Source organism: Lissotriton helveticus, chromosome 1_1 (genome assembly GCF_964261635.1).
Source record: "Lissotriton helveticus chromosome 1_1, aLisHel1.1, whole genome shotgun sequence".
Classification (NCBI taxonomy): Eukaryota; Metazoa; Chordata; class Amphibia; order Caudata; family Salamandridae; genus Lissotriton; species Lissotriton helveticus.
In genome coordinates, this window is record NC_136057.1 from 665,925,364 (window position 1) to 665,937,336 (window position 11,973).

Here is an 11,973-nt window from a genome sequence, read left to right on the forward strand (position 1 = left end):
TTGAACTGGAAAACCATTGGGTTTGTTATAAAAGCCCTCACCCACCAACCTAGTTGGTGGCATGCTTCATCATCGGGCCCACCACAGTGACACCTAGCGTGTCCCGGGTGTGCTTCAACGCCAGAATTACTACGGAGCTGGTATGATTGCTGAGTGTGCAGTGCAGTGAGTGAGAAAGTGAAATTTAAAAGCTATACAGTGGGTCCCAGTACCCGAGGGTAAGATAGTTAAGTTTTATTAACTGGGCCCCTGTTAGCGGATAAAAAGGCAGTGAGACGTGCTGGGGAGTTTATGACCCCCTACGTCCAGTGTGGTCTACATGTTTCAGCCAGGCCTTTAAAAACTGGCTTTTCTCAGGACCAATGAGTGATGTAGTGCAATTAAATAATACTAAATTATAGTGAGTGTGTTTGTTTTTTAATGTGTCGCACTCCCTAAAGTGCGTCTATATGTAGAGGGGGATTCCCTCTTGCTTTTAACAGGCTAGTATCTGTAAAAGAAAGGAAATGTAACAAAAGGGGGGAGAGAGAGAAAAGTGGATCCAGTCTCCCTAGGCATCATGAATAAACAAAGTAGAATCCACTAGGTGGGTTGCAGTGGTCCCTAATAGGATGGGGAGCACACAGTGTTGTTTAAATGCCCCTCACACACCAACAGGCCCCTTGGTGTCATGCTTCATCATTGGGGCCTTCGCACCCCTCTACGGGATGTGGCGTGCTGCGACTAAACGACTACGTAGGAGCACCTAATAGTGAGCTATGTGAGGGTGTGTATTGAGTGATGTGAGTGAGGTGAGGTGAAAAAAGTGAATAAAAAATACCTGGCACTAAGGATAAAAGAGAAATTTATTCCGTCCTTGGCTGGTATTATTAAAAAAGTGCAAAGACTGGTTGAAAGAATACGTACTAGGGTATATCAACCAACAACAGTGTCAACATGTTTCGGAGCACAAGGCTCCTTCTTCAGGACGAGGATATGCACTATTATCCTCACCTTACTCACATGAAATGTGAAAGTGTTCAAAAAAACTATTTAATAAAAATACAATGTGTAATATACCTATCAATGTTTTAAATGTCGGTATGTACGTTGCGCCCAATTGGCGTTTAAACAAATCTGAAAAAGAAAGACATAATAAATATACTAGTCGGATGTCCAGGAACATAGTCAACATGCTAGTCGGATGTCCGGGAACATGAGGAAAAAGGATTACTTTTGTAGTAAAGGTGAGTAAACAGAACTCAACTGTGGCTCTGGTACCTTGTGAGAGAAAGACACTTATAGGGGGACACACAGTCCTAAACACATACACACATACATACATGCAATCTCCCTGATGTAAATGGGAATAAAAAGAATGGTTTTAGCGATGGTGCAGGCTTACTTAGGTTCAAAAATCGGAAGGCCTCATGAGCCTAAGCGTAGTATTGGGGGTATCACTCCTCGTTGCCCAGTAAACAACCTAAAAGATAGTAAATGGCTGTATTATGGGAGGTGACGTAGAGAATAAATAAAACAAGGTTACTGATCTGTGAGATGCATCCTCCGTCTCAACTCGCCCTACTCACGATGACTGCATGGAACGATCGCCTGCCTTCCCCTCAACGCTGCTCCGCTGAAAGTGAGCCGTTAAGGCAAAGGCTCGCTTTTTATACTCTGTAGTGTGGTTAATTAGTTGGAGTAAATTGGATAATCACTAACGGAAAGGAGCCCATATAAGGTAAAAGTACTCGTTTCCTTTCCGGAATGCGCTGGGCATGGTCGCGCTGGCTCAGCGGTAGTGAATCACTGGACGCGCATGTGCAGACCCAGTATTCCGAACTCGAGAGCTGCGCATGCGTCAAGCCCGAACGGCTAGCGCATGCGCAAACGAGTAATCCTACAATGTCAAGTGCTGATGATCGGGGCAAAACAGCAGTGTTTGTTTTTTTATCTCCCTCAATCGGTGATCATATTTAGCAACGTTCCATATGGGAGGACAGAGTTTTCAGCAGTGTGCTAAATCAAATGATGTACTCAAGAATATTAACGTATGGGCACAGCCAAAGCCCCCCTCTCAGTAGCGTTTCTGAAAGTTATTTTTCTGTAGATCACATATGATAGAGCGACAGATGTACTGTCAAGCCACACCTAAAAAGAATTGCTGGTCACTCATGATCTTACTTGTACCTTGTGCAGTGCCACCTTATCTTATCGTATATTTTGGCTCCTGTTGGTTATATTTTTTGTCATATGCCAAAATAAAGAATAACGTTTTCATTACATTCAGAACACTGCAACGCATTTTTTTCCTAAGGTGTGCATAAATTCACAAAAAGTCATAAATAATGTGCTAGATAATTATGCCAATCACAGTTGCTCACGCTTACTCCAGGAAACCCTTGATAAATTCTTGTTTTTTGCATTTGTGCAAGTCTTCTCACCTACGCGTAATTGGGTGTGTTGCACAATTAAGCATGCAGAATGTCACCATTTATTGTGCAAATAAATGGAAAATCATAGCAACAACCCATTTGCCTAGATCCCACCAACATTAGAGGTGTTATATCCCCCTTCCCATTTTTAGAGAAGATTTACTCCTGCCAGCACAAGAGTACATCTCTGACCATTTCCAAGGTGGAACATTTTTTGAGAATACCCACAACCTTGACAGTTTATTGCTATTCTCAAACATACCAAGGAAATACCCAGGAATTGCCAGTTCCAACATTCCAATGGGATTTGCTCATACAAAATATTACCCCAAAATATAATAATATTGTATATGTGTAAAAAGAGGAGGGGGCAGCAGGCTTATGACTGATAGTAGTCAATAACTTATGTCTAGTAAATCATTTTCTATTTATAGAGCATAATGGTGTATCTTCTCCATTGTTAATGACGGCATCTATGTCGAAAAAAACATGTTTACCACAATTCACTATAATTGCCATGTTTGTTTTCTCTTCCATAGCAATGTCACACTTGATGGAAAGATGTATTGTCATAGCTAGAGTCTACATCACCTCCAAATTCACCCTGCAGCTCAATATCCCTCAAGACCTTTTAAATTCATGTTCTTTGTTTGCCTACAATACAGTCAGTCAGTCATACACTTTAATTGGTCAATTTTGACCATAAAAGCACAAAGCAACAAATTAAAAACATCTACATAAAGCAAAGATAAATTCCGTTACTTATGTATAGGCATTTCATAATGTGTAGCATTGCACAGTCTGCGATTTCAAAACACCGCGATGGTGGCAAGGACGCAGTACAAACCAGAGCACTCCATTAGCATAAACCTAATAACAAAAGCCTCCAAAAGGTTCCACTGTGTTATAAGGAAGAAGCAGAGGCTCCACCTCTGTTATAAGATGTAATACATCAAATGTCTTCAAAGAGATTTAAGACAACTCAATTAATCATTTTTTTAAGCATAATAGTATGCAGGTAGAGATCTTTAACATTGGCCTTCTCCGAGGGCATACTTCTCCCTGATCTTTAGTGTCCAGCAAATGAAACTAATCACTGAGTAACAAGTGTATTCTGTGTCTAAGTGCTGTAAAAATTGCAGGTCTTATTTATGAGATAAAATACCTTGGGATCGCAATATAGGGCGCAGGAAACGTATTCTCGGGATGCTATACCAATTACAAAAAAGCAAAATATCAGTCACTGGTTGTAGTGTGAGGGGCTCGCATGGGCAGCAAGGCAAGGAAGTAGACAAGTAACCTTTTATTGGAAATGCAACTAGAAAGTGCACTGTGCATAATCTCAGGCGTATAGGGTAGAATCTATATTTAAGGTCAGTGATCCATGATAAATATGAACCCACCTGATCAGTAGTTGAGATTGTTGGATAACGGAGAACAGTGTTCATAGCTACAGATCTTGCTATTCTAGCATCATTTTGAAACTTGTAAAATAAGTGTCAATGCAGAGGGGTGAATATAAAAAGTTAGGCGTAACAGGGTCTTGAAAGGCTTGCTTAACGTAGGCGAGCTAGAGAATTGAAGCCATATTATCTAGCTTTATACAATCCTCCAGGACCAGAAGAAAGAAACCAGCCTCAGTTGAGGACCATCATTTTATCCACATGAGCAGGGCTGCAATCCTCATGTGGTCTCCAGGTAATGGGTGCCGAATTCTTTGTGTGCAATGTAACTTGTGGTAATTTTGAAATTGGCAAACGGCCAACACAGAAATTTATTTTCTAAGGATTGCAATTTTCTCAGGTTAGCGTTACCCCCTCTCCTGCCCCATATGTCCCTACTGAGAGAGATTTACTTTTATACCGTGATATAAATTATTTAATTGGCTTATGGCCTAACTTTGCAAATCTGAAAACTGCCTCACAGGCCCCTGCAAACTAATGTGATCTTTGAGTAAGTAGGTTGTCCCATTTTAGGTTAGCGTCAAATAGTATTCCTAAAGAGTTAAAATTGAGAACCTTGGCTATGGGATTGGCCCCCATTAAGAATTTTCATGTGCGGGTATTTTTAATTATATAAAAATTTCTATTTGATCATCTTTAAGTCTAAAACACATCTGTTGGCAGTATGTATCAAACACTGATTACTATATTGAAACACATTTACCTTATTTCTTCCTGACATTCAGCACTATAATTATGACCTTTCTGACATTCTTAGGTTCAAAGAAGCTTAAAATAAATCTCTCAAATTGTATCATCGACGAAGTCAAAGGGTTCTCTTGATTCTGTTGTGTTTGAGTGATACGTTCCAGATTTGAAGCCTCTGAACTATGGGTTTACCCTCCATTTGCTGTGGCTATGTGGATATCATATAAACCCACTAGATGCACATCCTCCCATTTTGTCTCATAAAATAAGTTACATAAATTAGGTAGATTATGTCAGGTACCTTACTTTCCTGTTCAATGTCAGTGGAAGACATTTGCATTCAAACGAATTGCCGTGGAATGATACAGACTTTCAAAACGTTATGACTTCCAACATTTTAGCCTGGGAATATTATGCCCCTCTCTGCAAAAATGTTAAGTGAATTTCTGGTGATAACTATCAGCAAGTTCCTAATACAGTTTACATACCTGGATCCCATTCCAAGATTTTTTCGTGTATTCACTGCTTTTCAATGTAGGGCTGTTTAAAGGTTTCCCTTAAATCGTCAGTTTATTTCATCCATTGTTTTTCCTTTGTCCTTTTCCTGGTTGCCAATTCTATTAGATCTGTCTGGCAGGACTTCTCTTCATGCAACAATGTGTCTGTTTCTTCCCTTATAAAAGAACAAAAGAGCCCCCTGTTTCTGAGGCATGACTGACTGTCCTGTATTAGCAAGCCTCCATCCTACTATTCAGCTACTGTTGTAAACTGCATCTAACTTTCTCCAGTCGTCTCACACCTTTTTGATATTATGGGGTTAATGAACAGAAATGCCAGTGGTTATGATACCACCTCTCTATGTCATACAACTTTGTATGATATAGAATATCTGATGAAACGGGCCAGCACTTGGCTCACACAGTTTGCTGTATATGGTCTAAGGGTCTGATTACAAGTTTGAAGGTGCTGCGGCAGGACTACCCTATGGAGGAGGAGCTTCCATGAAAACTGTGGCAGAGAAGAAACTCGTTATCTGCTTGGCATGACCATTATGGTCCCAGCAAGAATACTGCTGCCTCAAGACAGCATGCCACAGCCAGGGATGTCTGATCCCTGGAGGTTGCGGCAGTACGATGGCGATCCAACTGCCCTACTTTAATAGAACGGTCGGAAGAGCACCACCAATGCGCTGCTGTGAGTTTGGTGGTCCATGATGGCCAGACTCATAATCAGCCACTAAGTCCTCAGCTGTAGGAAAAGGAGGCCTAATTTACAACACTAACTTTCCAACTTCAAAGAGGAATTTGATCATGTTGACCCAAGCTTCAGTGAATTTTCTGCCAGACCTGAAAACAATTAGAAAGGCTTTAAAATACATATTAAGGACAATATGGAAAGCTGGATATCTACACTTACCACATCTTACATATTCATCTTTCGGGAATCTCCCTTTTGTAAATGGGGCAGTTTTGAGCTCTCCTTGGCCTTTGTTACAAGAGCACCCCAAGATCACTTCTTCTTTTAAAGATTTTTACAGTGATTTTGCCTACTTGAGCCTTTTTTCTCCTGCTAATGTAAATCCTATAACCTATGAAGTGCTCACAAAACAGAATCCACATCAGCTCTAATTTCATCCCTAATGATAAATTATAAAAGACAGTTAGCTGGCTTTTCCTACTGTATACGTGTCCTACAATTTGTACCAGTGTGAATGGAATTCTGAGATATTTTAGTGAGTTTAATCCAGAGTCTATGTTCCTCTTCACATCCCACCAGCGTGTGTTGCTTTGATACTGCGCTTTATGGTAAGAATCATCTATTTTCCTATCCCATCCTCTTTATCCATACCATGTACTTTTCTGCACATAACCATAGCATGCTCCTTACTCCACTCTGCCTTAATAAAAGATGGATAATCCAGGGCATTCTCTATTATCAAAATTGCTAAATATTGGGTTTTAATTTCACATCTTAGTTTTAATATACATCCGTTCCCCCAAAATAGGCTGTACCCAGAATGCATGTCCTTCTTTTATCCTCCATGCCAAGGTGTTCTGACTCTCTTTTACCTGTCTTGTACTTCACTCTTGAACATTACTGGTGTTCTTCTAATCTCTACTTTTACCTTCTTGGCGAATGATCTGCAGTGCTTTCATCAGTAACAGATGCACCTTTCATGAGTTGATGTGTGTGCCATAAATTTGGCCGGCAACTTCCTCTGCTTGCCTCTTCCCCAACTGATTGCCCACCCATTGCTGTCTGATCTTCCCATGTGCCACCACAGACACATCATTGTCCCTACTGTCTCCCTTACTGCTAACTCATTCCCATTCATTCCACTCTGTCCCTCCTCTTTCTCTTTTCTACCACTTAATTTTGTTATCTACCCTACAAAGTCATCCCCAGCTATTTTTGTTCATTCCTGTTTTCCCCCTTGATTCATCAGCAAATGGCACTCCACTTTTAAAAACATGCACCCTGCTTCATCCTAATAACGCACTCCTTCCCTGGGTACAAGCTGCCCCATGACTTCTGCTGGCAGCACAGATGAGGGTCTGCTGTAATGTAGGTTTCTGCTTCTTCGTGCCCACGTTGTATGAAGCGATCTCCATACATACTGTTCTATTTCCCCTCTTTAGCTGATAGCACCTGGATAGGTTTGCATTCTTGCCCTCTGTTTTCGTCGCTTCATTCTAGTTCCTTCACTTTCTCCCTGGCCCCACTTCACTATAGCTGCCAACCTGCACTGGGTGGGCTGTGTATGATCCACGGAGATATAAACACATTTGAACTGATGTGCAGGCAGACAAGTGTCTACCTTGAGGTACGGCCCGAAACAACAGGGATTTACTTTGTGCGCCTGCATGGTATACGATGAGATGCAGCACTGTAATATTTTAAAAGCAACACCACTGCTCTGATGCGCTGCAATGTCATGAAGAACCAAGGTAACACACCTCTGTGGACAGATGTGACCGGCTCCAACAGACATGCCTCAAAAGTCAATTAACTGTCACATGCACTTGCAGCATCGGTCAGCTGCAGAAAATGACCAGGCAGGACCCGCTGCTCATGTCCCTACCAACCCCTGTGCAGGTCCCTATCTATAAAGAGCGCATTACACACCAGAGAATTAACGCACGTCTTCTTCAGGCACCGGGACCTGCATGCAGCACGACGGACACCTGGTGAGCTGTTTCACTGGCCCCGGAGGTCACCTGTGGTCTCTGGGTCTGGTCATCTGTATGTGAGTTCGACGCATGCCTCGTGTGCTGGGTGCACAGGGACAGTGTGTGTCACTAGCCCCGAAGGTCACCTGTGGTCTCTGGACCTGTTCATCAGTATGTGAGCCCTGACGGGCAGCTTTGTTTGGGGCAGTTCTTGTAGTGGACGCTGTGGTGACAATGAGCAGAAGCATGGTGGAACGCTAATGATAATCTCTCTGCTTGCTTAGACCGGAGCTAAGGGTGGTTAATTTGCCCAATGGGGCGAGATAGAGGTACTTCGATAATTCAACATAAACGTCACCAGGAACACGGTGAAAATATCCTTCACGTTTTGAACTGTGCACTCTTGAAGAGCGCTGCTTAATTCTGATGATCATTCCACATTAAACAAATCTAGCGCGGATCAACATGATAAACAAACAAGAAGAGTATTCTAGTATCAACTTTCTTTATAGTGTTCCATACTGAGCACACACGAGAAAGGGCCTGGAATCTTTTCTTTTTTTAAATCTTACTCACATTTTATAGCACGCAAACAACGGAAGGTAAAAGAAGCGACGGTCCCGTTCCATACCCTGTTGTCGAAACCCCCACACCCTGGATGATGAGGTTTAATTCGAATCTTTTGTCACGACCGTGGATTTGTTAAAATAACTAACTCCACCACGAAAACAGTGTGACTCACCATCCCCGATGACAGTGCAAATGGAAAATACGGTTAGTGTTAATGTAAGGGCAGAAGCGCTACATTCATCTTAAAACTGCAGTGCGCACTTCCTGCGCAAGGCCCGCAGCATTGCCGCTCTATGATAGCGCTCGGAGCAGCGCTAGGAGCAGTGCGTCAGGTTTCTACAAAAAATAGACCGTGTCTTGAAACGACTTTAGTCTAACTCAATAGCGCTATATATTGTCCTAATCAACACATCAGAGTGCAATACATTATAATTTGCCCAACTCTATGCAGCATGGCGCAGTTTTGCTTCTGCCAAAACGCACACGAATCATGACTAGGTGTTACAAGTTGACAGATAGAAAAATAAATGTAAACTAGAAATTTCTCAAAATGTAACAGGAACTAAAGTAGCCCAAATTCGACAATGCGTGCATTATTAGCAAACATGCATATACGTTCGTAAATTAGTACAGAAGCACACCGACAGCATTCTCTCAAATAGCATTTCTATAACTTCAAAAATAAATAAAAATGAGTATGGACACATGCATAATACCCATCCACGTGTCCGCGGGATGGAAAATGAGCCCTCTTTCAGATCACAAGAAAAGCTAAAAATCTTTGTAGTCAGTCCAAAGTGGAAAACGATCACAAAAGAAAAAAAAGTAATGTACCTGCTTATTATCCCGGGCTGGATAACGAAATGGCTCTCGCAGTGATAAAAATCAGTCCTAGATAAGCAACCTCCCGATCAGCCCTGCGCCTGTCGCTTCCCTCTGGTGAGTAGCACAAGAGAGCTAAGCAGAGGGCGCTCCTGCGTCGCAGACCGCGCCCGGAGCCGTCCCAGGAAAATGTGACCACTAAAAACCAAAGCCTGGCGCTGAAGTGTGTCTAAACTTCCAGCTCAGCGCGCTTCAAGGGATGTGTCTGTCACTGGCGCTCGCGCCACGGCAGCTCTGACGGGGCGGTGGGGAATGCCGTGTGTAACCCCCGCAACACCAGCATCCACTCATTCATCCGGACTGTCAACAGGGGCAGGGTGCCGCGAGTCCCGGACTCCAATTACACAGTGCGAGATTCCACTGCCGGCGAGAGGCGAGGCAGGCAGAGCCAGCAACTCGTGTGGGAGGGAGCCAATCACTTGTTTCCTTGGCAAACTTTCCAGAGCGCAGGGTTAGGAAACCGAGAGCCACGCAGCCGCCCTTCGCATGTACTCAGCCCCTCGCCAAGTCAAACACCGCCAGCACTTCGAATGACATCTCACTGGGCGGAACTGTTTATGTGCAAATCATCGCCTGTGCTCATCCGAAGTACTTCGCATTTCACTCGCGTTTGTTTTCACATCGAAATTAAATGGGAGATAAACATGGCATTCCTTTTCGATGTCCAAGACTGACGATATCAGCATCTTGCAAACAAGGGTTCACATATCTGTTCTTAAGTGTTAACGTTACAGCACATGTTTACCATAACTGATACTATATTATTTACGTTTTCCATGCAAACGCAGTTATTTCTCGTGCTGGGACAGTGATGGGACCAGTGGCGTAAACAAAACGATGCTCCCCGCGCAGAATGTGAAGAGGGGCCCCTGAGTCTCGCATATATCAAAGACAGGCATTGGCCTTGAGCTGATTGGGGACCCCTTGGAGAGTTGGGAGCCCCCTTGAAGGGCATCTCAGAGACCTGTATTACGCCCCTGGTTGGGACAGGAGCCCTCGCGCTGATCTAGTTCGGTGTTTCCTCTCATTGAACACCACCGAAGGAATGCTCTCTCTGGGGCAGAGAAGGTACGGAGCCCTCGAGGGCGAGGAAGACCGCCCCCTATATGGATTGCAGTAGAGTCCAGGTAGAGCGCAATGCACAGCACCTGCAGCAATAGTGCACTGCTGCACTGAGTCGTCTCCCTCCGAGATGTAGACCCCGTGCCCACGTAGACAAGAGCCTCCGTTGCGTTGTCGAAGTCGTCACTGTCCACCGGGATGGACTCTGCGAACCGGTGAAAGGTGCTGACACTGGGCACTGTGTAGACGCGCGAGTTAGGATGTTTCATAAATGGCGACTTCTACACGCTGGCCCGAGTGAAGTACACTTTGGCCATGTCTGCACTGTTGAGGGGGGCTATGCAACCATTGCTCCACTGAACAGGACTAGAAGGGCTGCGCCAGGCGCGTGACTTTACCCGGGCGAAAGCATGCCGCGCAAGGGGTGACTCCTGTTATGGAATGGACTGCATTTGGTGGCCGATTGTGGACATTGATAGAGAGGCTCTGAAGTAGGGGCAACCTTACAGTCTACTACGGGTCCCCTGAGAACAGTCCAAGGGTGACCACATTAATATATATATATATATATATATATATATATATATATATATATATATATATATATATATATATATATATATATATATATATATTAATGTGCGCACCTACCTGTTAAATGAGGACTTCAGATCCCAGAAACGCTACTGATGGCAGACGCCCAAAAGGGCGGGGACTGAGCATATATGGTGAGTGCTCCAGCACCTGATGACATTTGGCCACTGACGAAGAGAGCTTCCTGCTCTTGAAATGCATATGGCAGTTTACTTTGTTCAAAGGCGTCACCTTTGAAACCCTGCTGGCAAGGTTTGGAAATAAAGGAGTTTCAATATTGAATTCGTGTGTGGCTGATTCCAAAAGGGTTCCTGCACGTGTGTGGCATTTACGACGGCCGTCCCGGTCGTGGAATCAGCAAACTGTTTATGTGCAATTCATCGCCTGTGCTCATCCGAAGTACTTCGCATTTCACTCGCGTTTGTTTTCACATCGAAATTAAATGGGAGATAAACATGGCATTCCTTTTCGATGTCCAAGACTGACGATATCAGCATCTTGCAAACAAGGGTTCACATATCTGTTCTTAAGTGTTAACGTTACAGCACATGTTTACCATAACTGATACTATATTATTTACGTTTTCCATGCAAACGCAGTTATTTCTCGTGCTGGGACAGTGATGGGACCAGTGGCGTAAACAAAACGATGCTCCCCGCGCAGAATGTGAAGAGGGGCCCCTGAGTCTCGCATATATCAAAGACAGGCATTGGCCTTGAGCTGATTGGGGACCCCTTGGAGAGTTGGGAGCCCCCTTGAAGGGCATCTCAGAGACCTGTATTACGCCCCTGGTTGGGACAGGAGCCCTCGCGCTGATCTAGTTCGGTGTTTCCTCTCATTGAACACCACCGAAGGAATGCTCTCTCTGGGGCAGAGAAGGTACGGAGCCCTCGAGGGCGAGGAAGACCGCCCCCTATATGGATTGCAGTAGAGTCCAGGTAGAGCGCAATGCACAGCACCTGCAGCAATAGTGCACTGCTGCACTGAGTCGTCTCCCTCCGAGATGTAGACCCCGTGCCCACGTAGACAAGAGCCTCCGTTGCGTTGTCGAAGTCGTCACTGTCCACCGGGATGGACTCTGCGAACCGGTGAAAGGTGCTGACACTGGGCACTGTGTAGACGCGCGAGTTA

The 11,973-nt window shown here is 44.0% G+C and overlaps 1 protein-coding gene across 1 annotated transcript in view; it reads right to left on the bottom strand.

Moving 5' to 3' along the window:
• Positions 1 to 9,323, bottom strand: part of SEMA3D (semaphorin 3D) — a 366,628-nt gene extending 357,305 nt beyond the window's left edge. The window contains exon 1 of the mRNA XM_078674186.1: positions 9,139 to 9,323. The gene's annotated coding sequence lies outside the window, so the exon portion shown is untranslated. The remainder of the gene's footprint in view (positions 1 to 9,138) is intronic.
• Between the last annotated feature and the right edge of the window lie 2,650 nt (positions 9,324 to 11,973).